The 13,452-nt window shown below is 44.2% G+C and overlaps 1 pseudogene; it reads left to right on the top strand.

Moving 5' to 3' along the window:
- The first annotated feature begins 10,200 nt into the window (after window positions 1-10,200).
- Window positions 10,201-12,988, top strand: LOC106634625 (chitobiosyldiphosphodolichol beta-mannosyltransferase-like; annotated as a pseudogene).
- The last annotated feature ends 464 nt before the right edge of the window (window positions 12,989-13,452 follow it).

Raw genomic sequence — 13,452 nt, 5'->3', positions numbered from 1 at the left:
AATGCAGAGACGTACAATATAGAGCACACTAAGCTCAAGGTGCTCCCTTCCAAAGGCCACTACAACACAAAATGGTAAATGCTGTCATCAATGGAGCCAGAGTGCTACGGTAACACCAAGAAAGGTGCCTAATGCCAACTTAGTCAACAGAGGTTGATCAGAAAGCTTCCACAGAGAAGTGATATGTTCCTTGAGTCTTTAATGGCTGGAGGAAGGTAGCTGACCAAAGAGGCACAGGGAAAGGAGGAATATTCCAGGAAGAAGAAGCCACCTTTTCTCAAAGGAGATGAGTTCAGGGAATGGTAAATAATGTAGCTGGAGGGAAGGGAAGCCACAAAAGGTCAGAGAAGAGTGCCAGGATAGAAAGATAAATAAGGAACAAGGGCAGAGTGGTCAAAGGCTGCTAGGGAATTTAGCCAGGAAGTAGCAAAATTAGATATGCCTCTTAGAAAGACAACTCTGGCTACGGTGCAAAAAATAAAAGGTAGAAAGCAAGCCTGGAGACAGGTAGATCCTTAGGAGATGACTGCAGAAATCCAAATGCATGTGATATTGGCCTAAAAGAGGGGAGTAGCCTTGGCATTTATTCTTTCATTCCTTTCCTCTCTACATTCATTCCTTCATTCAACAGGTAATATTTAAGTGCATTTAACATTCTCCAGGCACCATTCTAGGTACTGGGAATACAGCAGTAAACAGTAGAGAGAGAGAAAAAAAAATGTATATATATATATATATATATATATATATATATTTTTTTTTTTTTTTTTTTTTTTTTGAGATGGAGTCTCACTCTGTCACCCAGGCTGGAGTGCAGTGGCATGATCTCGGCTCACTGCAACCTCCGCTTCCCGGGTTCATGCCATTTTCCTTCTCAGCCTCCCAAGTAGCTGGGACTACAGGCGCCCACCACCACATCGAGCTAACTTTTTGTATTTTGTTTAGTAGAGATGGGGTTTCAGCTTGTTAGCCAGGATGGTCTCGATCTCCTGACTTCGTGATCCACCTTCCTCAGCCTCCCAAAGTGCTGGGATTACAGGCGTGAGCCACCTCGCCCAGCCTAAAATGTGTATATCTAATAGAGAGAGATGAGTGTTACAGAGAGTACCAGGGTAAGCCAGGAACAATGGCAATTGCCTGTAGTCCCAGCTACTCAGGAGGCTGAGGTAGGAGGATCACTTGAGCCCTCCCATCTTAGTGGCACAATCATAGCTCACTGCAGCCCAGGAGTTCAAGGCTGCAATGAGCTATGATTGTGCCACTGCACTCGAGCCTGGGTGACAGAGTGAGACTTTGTTTCTAAAAACAAAACAGAGAGAGAGAGAGAGAGAGAACCAAGATAAGAGAGACAACAATGCTGGGGCCAAGGTTGCTGATGGGTGGGGTGAATAAAGAGAAAAAAGCTGGTCTGGGAGCCAAATCAAAGCTGGAATTGACAGCAATTAGCAGATAATTCGCTGGCTGTTGTGCATGTGCCACATGTGGAGTTTGGAAGGAGAATGGAGGTGACAGTGGAAGGAAAAAGAATTGTTAACGATGGTTCCCAAGTTTCTGATTTCTGGAACTATGTGGTCCAAAAGTGCCACTAACACTCATAGGAAATAAAGAAGGGCTCATTGTCCCACTGGGGTTTAAAATGCCCAATTCCACGGCGGCTCACGCCTGTAATCCTAGCACTTTGGGGGGCCGAGCTGGGTGGATTCCCCGAGCTCAGGAGTTCGAGACCAGCCTGGGCAACATGGTGAAACCCTGTATCTACTAAAATATAAAAAATCAGCCAGGCCTGGTGGCAGGCACCTGTAATCCCAGCTGCTCAGGAGGCTGAGGCACGAGAATTGCTTGAACCCAGGAGGCAGAGGTTGCAGTGAGCCGAGATCGTGCCACTGCACTCCAGCCTGGGCAACAAAGTGAAACTTTGTCTCAAATAATAAAATAAAATGCTCAATCCATTGGGCTGGGATAAATACACATAGGTACAACTACTAATAACAATACTAATAGCTGATAGTTAAATTCTCTTTGTTACAACTAGTGTAACTAGCTAACAGTTGTTGAATGTTTACTATGTGCCAGGCTTAGTGCTTAGAGAGGTTAAAGTAATTGACCTGAGATTACACAGCAAGAAAGTACACAATCAGCGCCAAGCCATTGTTTTTCTAAAATCATTGTTATTAGCCATTTTGCTCTACCTTCTCCAACCAGTTCTGAGACTAGGACACTACATCACCTTGCGTTTGTCTTCCCAATCAAGACCATCACTGAGGATGCTGGCCAGTCTGTCAGTCTACTTTACACTGTGGAAAGATTTACTTTTAAACTGAAGTTAGTAAGGCAAAGACAAAAACAACAACAAAACAACAATCAAGTAGTAAGTAATTTGTGCTTTGCCTTAAGAAACCCATGTGCTTGACCTATAAATCAATATACTCCATCCCAAAAATGGGAGCATCATAAAGAGAAACTTCAAAGATAAAGTTAGATAAAAATTAGAAATCAAGGTTGATTTAGGGAGGAAGAAAAGGCCAGGTGCTGGTTAAGCGATAACTCTAATTTCTTTGCTTTGCATCTCACCATATCAATAAATGACCCAAACAGATTGTGTCTTTCTGTTTCACACACATGTGTACCAAGCAATGGTTTCTGGGTTAGCTAGTTGCTTTTTAAAGAACAGAAACAGCATTTGCATCCCATATCCATTTTTATTCTCTTGACACCTCCTAGAATATGGCTGTCTTCTCCAACAGCACTTGTAAAAGCACTACTAAACAAAATAAAGACAGAAAGGAAAAAGGTTTGTTTACTCACTCTAAACTTAAATGGGAAAGAAGAAGCAGGAAAGTTTTATGTTTTTCAACTACTAGCAAGCTCAGGCAATCATTGACAAAATCATTTTCTAACCAGGTGGCTTTATCAAGTTAAATGATTTCCTTATTAATCAGAAATACAAAGGGCAGGAGAAGCTAGTACAATGTAATAGTGTGTCCGGAATTGGTGGGTTCTTGGTCTCACTGACTTCAAGAATGAAGCCGCAGACTCTCGCATGAGTGTTACAGTTCTTAAAGATGGTGTGTCCGCAGTTTGTTCCTTCAGATGTTCAGATGTGTCCAGAGTTTCTTCCTTTTGGTAGGTTTGTGGTCTCACTGACTTCAAGAGTGAAGCCGCGGACCCTCACAGTGAGTGTTACAGTTCTTAAAGATGGCGTGTCCAGAGTTTGTTCCTTCAAATGTTCAGATGTGACCGGAGTTTCTTCCTTCTAGTAGGTTCGTGGTCTCGCTGACTTCAGCAGTGAAGCCACAGACCTTCGCAGTGAGTGTTACAGCTCTTAAAGGCTGCGCGTCTGGAGTTATTTGTTCCTTCCGGTGGGTTCGTGGTCTTGCTGGCTTCAGGAGTGAAGGTGCAGACCTTCGCCGTAAGTGTTACAGCTCTTAAAGGTGGGTGCAGACCCAAAGAGTGAACAGCAGCAAGATTTACTGCAAAGAGCGAAAGAACAAAGCTTCCACAGCATGGAAGGGGACCCAAACAGGTTTCTCCTGCAGGCTGGGGCAGCCTGCTTTTATTCCCTTATCTGACCCCACCCACATCCTGCTGATTGGTCCGTTTTACAGAGGTGATTGGTCTGTTTTGACAGGGCGCTGATTGGTGTGTTTACAATCCTCTAGCTAGACATAAAAGTTCTCCAAGTCCCCACTAGATTAACCAGACACAGAGCACTGACTGATGCATTTACAAACCTTGAGCTAGACACAGAGTACTGATTGGTGCATTTACAATCCTTTAGCTAGACAAAAAAGTTCTCCAAGTCCCCACTAGGTTAGCTAAATGCAGAGCACTGATTGGTGCATTTACAAACCTTGAGTTAGATACAGGGTGCTGATTGGTGCATTTACAAACCTTGAGCTAGACACAAAGTGCTGATTGGTGCATCCACAAACCCCGAGCTAGACACAGAGTGCTGATTGGTGCATACACAATCCTCCAGCTAGACATAAAAGTTCTCCAAGACCCCACCCGACTCAGGAGCCCAGCTGGCTTTGCCTAGTGGATCCAGTGCCTGGGCCATGGGTGGAGCTGCCCACCAGTCCCACACCACGTACCTGCACACCTCAGCCCTTGGGTGGTAGATGGGACCAGGCGCTGTGGAGCAGAGGGCGGCACCGGTCAGGTAGGCTCGAGCTGTGTGGGAGCCCATGGAGGGGAGGGTGGGGGTGGGGTGGTGGGGGAGGAGGTGGGGTGGCGGGGGAGGAGGGTGGGGTGGCGGGGGAGGAGGGTGGGGTGGCAGGGGGGGAAAGAGAGAGAAAGGGAGGAGGAGGGTGAGGTTGGGGGCAGGGGGAGGGGGGACAGTGGGGGTGGGGGGTGGGGAGAGGGGAAGAGGGAAGGGGGAAGGGAGGGGAGAGTGGGGGAGAGAGGGGGCAGGGGAGGGGGTGCAGGGGAGCTAGGCAGAGGGAACAGCATGGTGGGGTGCAGGACCCAAGCCCTGCCCCGTGGGGAGGCAGCTGAGGCCCGGTGAGAATTCAAGCGCAATGCCGGCGGGCTGGCAGTGCTGGGGGACCCGGCGCACCCTCTGCAGCTGCTGGCCCAGGTGCTAAGCCCCTCACTGCCCAGGGGCTGGCCACTCTGTGGGGCCCACTGAGCCTGCGCCCAGCCGGAACTCGTGCTGGCCTGCGAGCACTGCGCGCAGCCCCAGTTCCCACCAGTGCCTCTCCCTCCACACCTCCCTGCAAGCTGAGGGAGCTGGCTCCAGCCTCCACCAGCCCAGAGAGGGGCTCCCACAGTGCACCGGCAGGCTGAAGGGCTCAAGTGTGGCCAGAGCAGATGCCAAGGCCAAGGAGGCACTGAGAGTGAGCGAGGGCTGCTAACACATTTTCACCTCTCGACAGGATTATTTTTGGAAGTGATGTTAGGTTTTTAAATTGTAGCTTTCTAATGTGTACCCTTTTATTTGAACATGTGCTTCAAATGTGCAAGTGTCAGATGTCTAAAGGATGCCAGGAAATCTGATGTGATGGTTAAACTCACCCCAGATTGTTGAGAGCTCTGTTCCCGGCCAAGCCATCATGAGCTATTACCTAGATGACAGTAATCACTACCAATTTCCAAATCACTTCCCGGCTTCCAATCTTACCACCCCATACTCTTTTCTCTACAAAGCAGCCCATTCATTCTTATTGCTGTACACTATTGCATTGAGTGAGTATATGTCAGTTTATCGATCCATTCTACTGTTGATGGACATTTGAGTAGTTTAATGCTGCTGCAAATCTTCTAGTATTCATCTTTTTGGTACGCATACAGGCATAGTTTAGTTAGGTATATTTAGTTAGGTATATTCCTTGGAGTGAATTGGCTGAGTCATGGGGTAGACAGATAGATAGATATACCCATGACTCAGCAAATTCACTCCAAGGAAGTGAATATATACACATGTTCTTCTTCAGTGAATACCACAAATAACTTTTTTTTAAAAAGTGACAATTGACATTGCATTTTTATTTAGCCTTACCCTATTTCCTATTCTTTCAGCAGTTTCTGCTGCTGAGCTCAGAATGGCCTGCTGAGCTTCCAGTGATTGCTTGATGGCAGCTGTGGGGTTTTCCAAGCTCTCACAGTATCAGGAGTACCTCTAACTTCTACTTCCTCCCACATCATTTCTGATACCACACAGATCTTGTAGCTTTTGCTCCTACCTGGTAGTATGTAGGTGTACATGGGGATATCATATCACCTAGTCATGATGTAAATATCTTTCATGGGGTTTTGGCCTTGCTATTCTGGTTACTCTATTGGGGAGTGGTGTTCTGGTAGGTTCAACGACTGTATGACTGCTGCCATCTTTCCAAAATCTTCTACATATCTCCCTATGTCTTCAATTGTCACATGTCCTTATTTTTTATGTACATTATTTAAAACTTTCTATGAATACCGCTATTTTAGGCTATTTGATTTTATTCTCTGGATGGCTAACTGATCACCGAAGATTCATGTTCCCTTTCCATAATGTGGAATTGTTGATGAATATGGCTTCTTAACCAGGGGCCACATTTACCAGCTCTCTTGCCTTAAAAAGGGGCCATGTGATGACTTCTGGCCAATAGAATGTGAACAAAAATGATCTGTGTCACTTTATGGGCCTTGGTGGCTGAGTATCTTACATGCTCATGTTCTCTTCCCCAAGACTTCACACTTTCATTTCAGATGACCTCACAGGTCCTCTTCCCCTTTAGCAGGAACTATGTATGGCTTGCATCAAGGATGGCAGTATCATAAAACGAAAATAATTTGGATCACTCTATGAGTTAGGACCCCAGCAGTAAATAGCTGGGGCACCCAAAAAATAAGACAGTTTAAAGAAGGAACTATTGAAATGAGTGGGCAAAGTGACAGGATTTAACAGAGGATGGTGAAAAACCCAGGGCCAGGAACAGTAGGAAGGTGTTATCACACCCAAGTCTGGAAGGAGAAGGGGAGGGATTCACATACATGTCACCTAGTAAGAGCTGTAGCCATGGGAGAGTGGCCACAGATAGAGAAATGAGCCATGAGTGAAACAACAAAGACCTGAGTGGGCCTCTTCTCTCACCTCCAGTCTCCCATTAGTGTCTCCCTTTGGCAAAACCCACTGGAAGCTACAGGCAAAGGAGTTTATGTGATGCAGTCCATAGAGGTGATACAGCAGAGAGGGGAAGGCAGAGAAGGGGCGAATAGACAACATCCAACAGACTCCCTGAGTCACTGCCTAGAGGAGGGCTGTCAAGGAAAGTAGCCTGACCAGTAACACCAGCATTAGTCTTAGTGTGTGTAAAGTGTTACCTGCTAAGCCTCTAAGATTTAGAGATTGTTTGTTCCAAAAGTTAACCTGCCTTAAATATAACTGGTCTATTTAGATTTTTGCATTATCCTTTTTGTATCCAAATTGGTTTTCCAAAAACTATCAGGGGAAATAAATAATAATCCCCTAAAAACGTAAATATGTGAATTTTAGCAAGATTGTTTACATAAATTGTTAATAATTCTACTTTGAAATTGTAGCTACTTCTTCTGCCTGTAGATATTTGAAAGAGCTGCTATTTACAATGGCAGCTCAAAAGTGAGGGCACTGTGTGCGGGAGATCAGAGTAGGGGGAAATGAGAAAAGTCTTTTTTATTCAAAAATGCAAACATAAGGAGTAGAAAATATTATGGGAAAACAATTAAATGAATATGATGGAAAAACTTTTCAAGACTTCACTCTTCCATTTCAACTGGCCTCCTTCTTTTTAGTCCACTCTCCATCCTCTTTCCTCAATGGAAATGCCTGTTACTCTGAAGCTAGCCCCTACTATCTTGAAAACAGGTTCTTTCCACCTTCCTCCATCCCTGCTGTGCTCCAGACCCGAAGCCTTTCGTCCTCATCTTACGTTGACACACTGTCCCTATGCCTTGCTACACGAGTGGTTAGCTATTTTTATAACTTTATTCATCATCTATTAAAAAGATTGGGTGCCACCTAGGCAACACCATTTTGAACATAGGAACGGACAAAAATTTTATGACAAAGATGCCAAAAGCAATTGCAGCAAAAGCAAAAATTGACAAATGAGATTTAATTAAAGAGCTTCTGCACAGCAAACGAAACTATCAATAGAATAAACAGAAAACCTGCAGAATGGGAGAAAAGTTTTGCAAACTATGCATCCAACAAAGGTCTAATATCCAGCATCTTACAAGGAACTGAAACAAATTTACAAGAAAAAAAAAAAAAAAACAACCCCATTAAAAAGTGGGCAAGTGACATGAATAGACATTTTTATTTATTTATTTATTTATTTATTTTTTATTTTTTGAGATGGAGTTTCGCTCTTCTTGCCCAGGCTGGAGTGCAATGGCATGGTCTTGGCTCACTGCAACCTCCACCTCCCAGGTTCAAGCGATTCTTCTGTCTCAGGCTCCCAAACTGCTGGGATTACAGGCGTGAGCCATCACACCCCGCCGAACAGACACTTTTCAAAAGAAGACATACATGTGGCCAACAAGCATATGAAAACAAGTTCAACATCACTGATCATTACAGAAATGCAATCGAAACCACAATAAGATACAATCTCACACCAGTCAGAATGGCTATCATTAAAAAGTCAAGGCCAGGCATGGTGGCTTACGCCTGTAATCCCAGCACTTTGGGAGGCTGAGATGGGCGGATCACCTGAAGCCAGGAGTTCGAGACCCGCCTGACCAACGTGGTGAAACCCCATCTCTACTAAAAATACAAAAATTAGCCGAACGTGGTAGTGGGTGCCTGTAGTCCCAGCTACTCAGGAGGCTGAGGCAGGAGAATGGCTTGAACCCAGGAGGCAGAGATTGCAGTGACCTGAGATCACGCCATTGCACTCCAGCCTGGGCGACAGAGTAAGACTCTGTCTCAAAAAAAAAAAAAAAAAAAAAAAGTCAAAAAAATAACAAATCCTCATCCTGAAACCAAAACCCAGCAGAGATACAAAAAAGAAAAAGAAAACTTTAATCCCAAATCCTTGGTGAACACTGATGCAAAAATCCTCAACAAAATACTGGCAAACTGAAATTAGCAGCACATCAAAAAGCTTATCCACCATGATCAAGTAGGCTTTATCCCTGAGATGCAAGGTTAGTTCAACAAACGCAAATCAGTAAATATGATTCATCACATAAACAGAACTGAAGACAAAAACCGCATGATTATCCCAATAGATGCAGAAAAGGCTTTTGGTAAAATTCAACATGGCTTCATGTTTAAAACTCTCTGTAAAATAGGTACTGAAGGAGCATACCTCAAAATAATAAGAGCCATCTATGACAAACCCACAGCCAACATCACACTGAATGGGCAAAAGCTAGAACCATTCCCCTTGAAAACTGGCACAAGGTAAGGATGTCCTCCTATTCAACATAATATTGGAAGTTCTGCCCAGGGCAATCAGGGAAGAAAATAAAATAAAGGCATCCAGGTAGGAAGAGAGGAAGTCAAACTATCCCTGTTTGCAGATGACATGATCCTATGTCTAGAAAACCCTGTAGTCTCACCCAAAGCCTCTTAAGCTGATAGACAACTTCAGCGAAGTCTCAGAATACAAAATCAATGTGTAAAAATTACTAGCATTCCTATACACCAACAACAGTCAAGCCGGGAGCCAAATTAGGAACACAATCCCATTCACAGCTGCCACAAAAAGAATAAAATACCTAGGAATACAGCTAACTAGGGAGGGAAAAGATCTCTACAAGGAGAACTCCAAAACATTCTCAAATACATTAGAGATTAACACAAACAAATGGAAAAGCATTTCATACTCATGAATAGAAAGAATCAATATAAAAATGGCCATACTGCACAAAGCAATTTATAGATTCACTGCTATTTCTATTAAACTACCACTGGGATTCTTCACAGGACTGGAAAAAACTTTTTAAATTCATATGGGGCTGGGCACGGTGGCTCATGCCTGTGATCACAGCACTTTGGGAGGCCGAGGCAGAAGGATCACTTGAGGTCAGAAGTTAGAGACCAGCTTGGCCAACATGATGAAACCCTGTCTCTACTAAAATACAAAAATTAGCTGAGTGTGGTAATGGGCGACTGTAATTCCAGCTACTTGGGAGGCTGACGCAGGAGAATCACTTGAACCCAAGAGGCGGAGGTTGCAGTGAGCTGAGATGGCGATGAGCTGAGATCACACCACTGCACTCCAGCTTGGGCAACAGAGTGAGACTCTGTCTCAAAAAAAAAAAAAAAATCATATGGAACCAAAAAAAGAGCCCAAATAACCAAGGCAATCCTAAACAAAAAGAACAAAGGTGGAGGCATCACACTACCTGACTTGAAACTATACTACAACAGGGCTACAGTAATCAAAATAGCATGGTATTGGTACAAAAACAGATACATAGACCAATGGAACAGAATAGAGAACCCAGAAATAAGGCTGCACACCTACAACTATCTGAACTTCAACAAACCAGACAAAAACAAGCAATGGGAGAAGGATTCCCTATTCAATAAATGGTGCTGGGATTAACTGGCTAGCCATATGCATAAGATTGAAACGGGATCCCTTCCTTATACCATAAATAAAAATTAACCCAAGATGGATTAAAGACTTAAATGTAAAACCCAAAACTGTAAAAACCCTAGAAGACAATCTAGGCAATACCACTCAGGACATAGGCATAGGCAAAGATTTCATTATGAAGATGCCTAAAGCAATTGTAACAAAAGTAAAAATTGACAAATGGGATCTAATTAAACCACAGAGCTTCTTCACAGCAAAGGAGACTGTCAACAGAGTAAGCAGACAACCTACAGAATGTGAGAACATTTTTGCAAACTATGCATTTCACAAAGGTCTATTAAGCATCTATAAGGAACTTAAACAAATTTACAAGAAAAAGACAAACAACCCCATTAAAAAGTGCGGAAAGTACATGAACAGACACTTTTCAAAAGAAGCTACATGCAGCCAACAAACATGTGAAAGAAAACTCAACATCACTGATCATTAGACAAATGCAAGTCAAAACCACTATGGGATACCATCTCACACCAATCAGAATAGCTACTATTTAAAAGTCAAAAAATAAGAGATGCTGGAGAGGTTTAGAGAAAAAGGAATGTTTATACACTGTTGGTGGGAGTGTAAATTAGTTCAGCCATTGTGGAAGACACTGTGGCAAATCCTCAAAGACCTAAAAATAGAAATGCTATTTGACCCAGCAATCCCATTACTGGGTATATACCCAAAGGAAAATAAGTTGTTCTATTATAAAGACACATGTATTCATGTGTTAATTACACACTATTTACAATAGCAAAGACATGGAATTAACCTAAAAGTCCATCAATGATAGATTGGATTTAAAAAAAGTGGTACAGGCTGACTCTCTTTTCAGACTCAGCCCGCCTGCACCCAGGTGAAATGAACGGCCATGTTGCTCACACAAAGCCTGTTTGGTGGTCTCTTCACACAGACACGCATGAAATTTGGTGCCATGACTCGGATCAGGGGACCTCCCTTGGGAGATCAATCCCATGTCCTCCTGTTCTTTGCTCCATGAAAACGATCCACTTACAACCTCAGGTCCTCAGACCCACCAGCCCAAGGAACATCTCACCAATTTTAAATCTGACTCAGCCGGCCTGCACCCATGTGAAAGAAACAGCTTTATTGCTCTCACAAAGCCTGTTTGGTGGTCTCTTCACACGGACGCACATGAAAACTGGAGTCCTCACGCCCACCAGCCCAGAGTGCTCTCTAGAGGAAGGCTACAGACACTTCCTGGCTCACTCCTCCAGACGTTAGCTGTCTTGCTGAAACTCCTTTTTTCACCCTTGAAAACCACTGGAAGAATGGCCAAGAACCCAGCTATCCTGAGGCTGTGACCGTCTATGACAAGCTGGCATCTTTCTTTCAAGAGACACCTCTGGACCTGCAGCACCGACTCTTCATGAAGCTGGGCAGCACGCACTCTCCATTCAGGGCCCGCTCAGAACCTGAGGACCCAGCCAGGAGCGGTCGGCCTTCATGAAGCGGGATGCTGGGAGCGGGCTGGTGATGCGTCTCCACGAGCGGCCAGCCCTGCTGGTCAGCAGCACAGGCTGGACAGGTCTGCACGACCCATGGAACACTTGAAAGGACGAAGACTTCTCCATCCTGCTGGCAGCTTTAGAAAAGTTTGAGCAACTGACTCTTGACGGACACAACCTTCCTTCTCTCGTCTGTGTGATAACAGGCAAATGGCCTCTGAGGGAGTATTACAGCCGCCTCATCCACTAGAAGCATTTCCAGCACATCCAGGTCTGCACCCCCTGGCTGGAGGCCGAGGACTACCCCGCTTCTAGGGTCGGTGGACTTGGGTGTCTGTCTGCACACGTCCTCCAGTGGCCTGGACCTGCCCATGAAGGTGGTGGACATGTTCGGGTGTTGTTTGCCTGTGTGTGCTGTGAACTTCAAGTGTTTACATGAGCTGGTGAAACATGAAGAAAACAGCTTGGTCTTTGAGGACTCAGAGGAACTGGCAGCTCAGCTGCAGATGCTTTTCTCAAACTTTCCTGATCCTGAGGGCAAGCTAAACCAGTTCCGGAAGAACCTGCGGGAGTCGCAGCAGCTCTGATGGGATGAGAGCTGGGTGCAGACTGTGCTTCCTTTGGTTATGGACACATAAATCCTGGGCCAGAGACTAAAACCCCAGGAACCCTGCTGTCCTTCCCGCAGCTTCTTCTCGGAGTCTCAGGGCAAACCCTTTCGAGCAGCGCCTCCCAGTGGCCAGAAGCTGAAATGACGGCAGTGGTGCCGCCGGGTGAATGAATTGGTTCTGTGACCCGGGGAAAAGAAAAAAAAAAAAAAAAGTGGTACATACACACTGTGGAATAGTATGCAGACCTAAAAAAGAACAAGATCATGTCTTTTGCAGGAACATGAATGGAGCTGGAGGCCATTATCCTCAGCAAACTGAAACAAGAACAGAAAACCAAGTAATATATGTTCTCGCTTATAAGTGGGAGTAAATGATGAGAATACACGGACATATAGAGCGGAACAACACACACTAGGGCCTGTTGGAGAGTGAAGGGTAGGAGGAGTGAGAGGATCAGGAAAAATAACTAATGGGTATTAGGCTTAATACCTGGGTGACAAAATAATCTGTACAACAAACCCCCATGACACAAGTTTACCTATATAACAAACCTACACATGTACCCCTAAACTTAAAATTTAATAAAATAAAATAACAGATGCTGGCAAAGTTGCAGAGAAAAGGAAACACTTATATACTGTTGGTGGGAATATAAGTTAGTTTAACCATTGCAGAAAGCAGTGTAGCAATTCCTTGAAGAGCTAAAAAGAGGACTACCATTCAACTCAGCAATCCCATTACTGGGTATATACCCACAGGAATATAAATCATTCCATAACAAAGACACGTGCATGCGTATGTTTACTGCATCACTACTCACAATAGCAAAGACATGGAATCAACCTAAATGCCCATCAATGATAGACTGTATAAAGAAAATGTGGTACATATATGCCACTGACTACTATGTGGCCATAAAAAAGGACTACATCATGTCTTTTGCAGGAACATGGATGGAGTTGGAGGCCATTAACCTTAGCAAATTAACACAGGAACAGAAAACCAAATACTGCATGCTCTTACTTACAAGTGAGAGCTAAATGATGAGAACTCATGGACAAAAATAAGGGAACAACAGACACTGGGGCCTCCTTGAAGGTGGAGGGTGAAAGGAGGGGGAGAAGAGCAGAAAAAGTAACTGTTGTGTACTAGGCTTAGTACCTGGGTGATGAAACAATCTGTACAACAAGCCCCTGCAACATGAGTTTACCTATATAACAAACCTGCACGCATGCCCCGAACCTAAAAGTTTTAAAAAATTTCATATAAAAAGATTAGGTGCCAATTAAGTGCAAGTTATATTCTATATGA

Source organism: Pan paniscus, chromosome 2 (assembly GCF_029289425.2).
Source record: "Pan paniscus chromosome 2, NHGRI_mPanPan1-v2.0_pri, whole genome shotgun sequence".
Lineage (NCBI taxonomy): Eukaryota > Metazoa > Chordata > Mammalia > Primates > Hominidae > Pan > Pan paniscus.
This window is presented reverse-complemented; position numbering and strand designations above follow the sequence as displayed.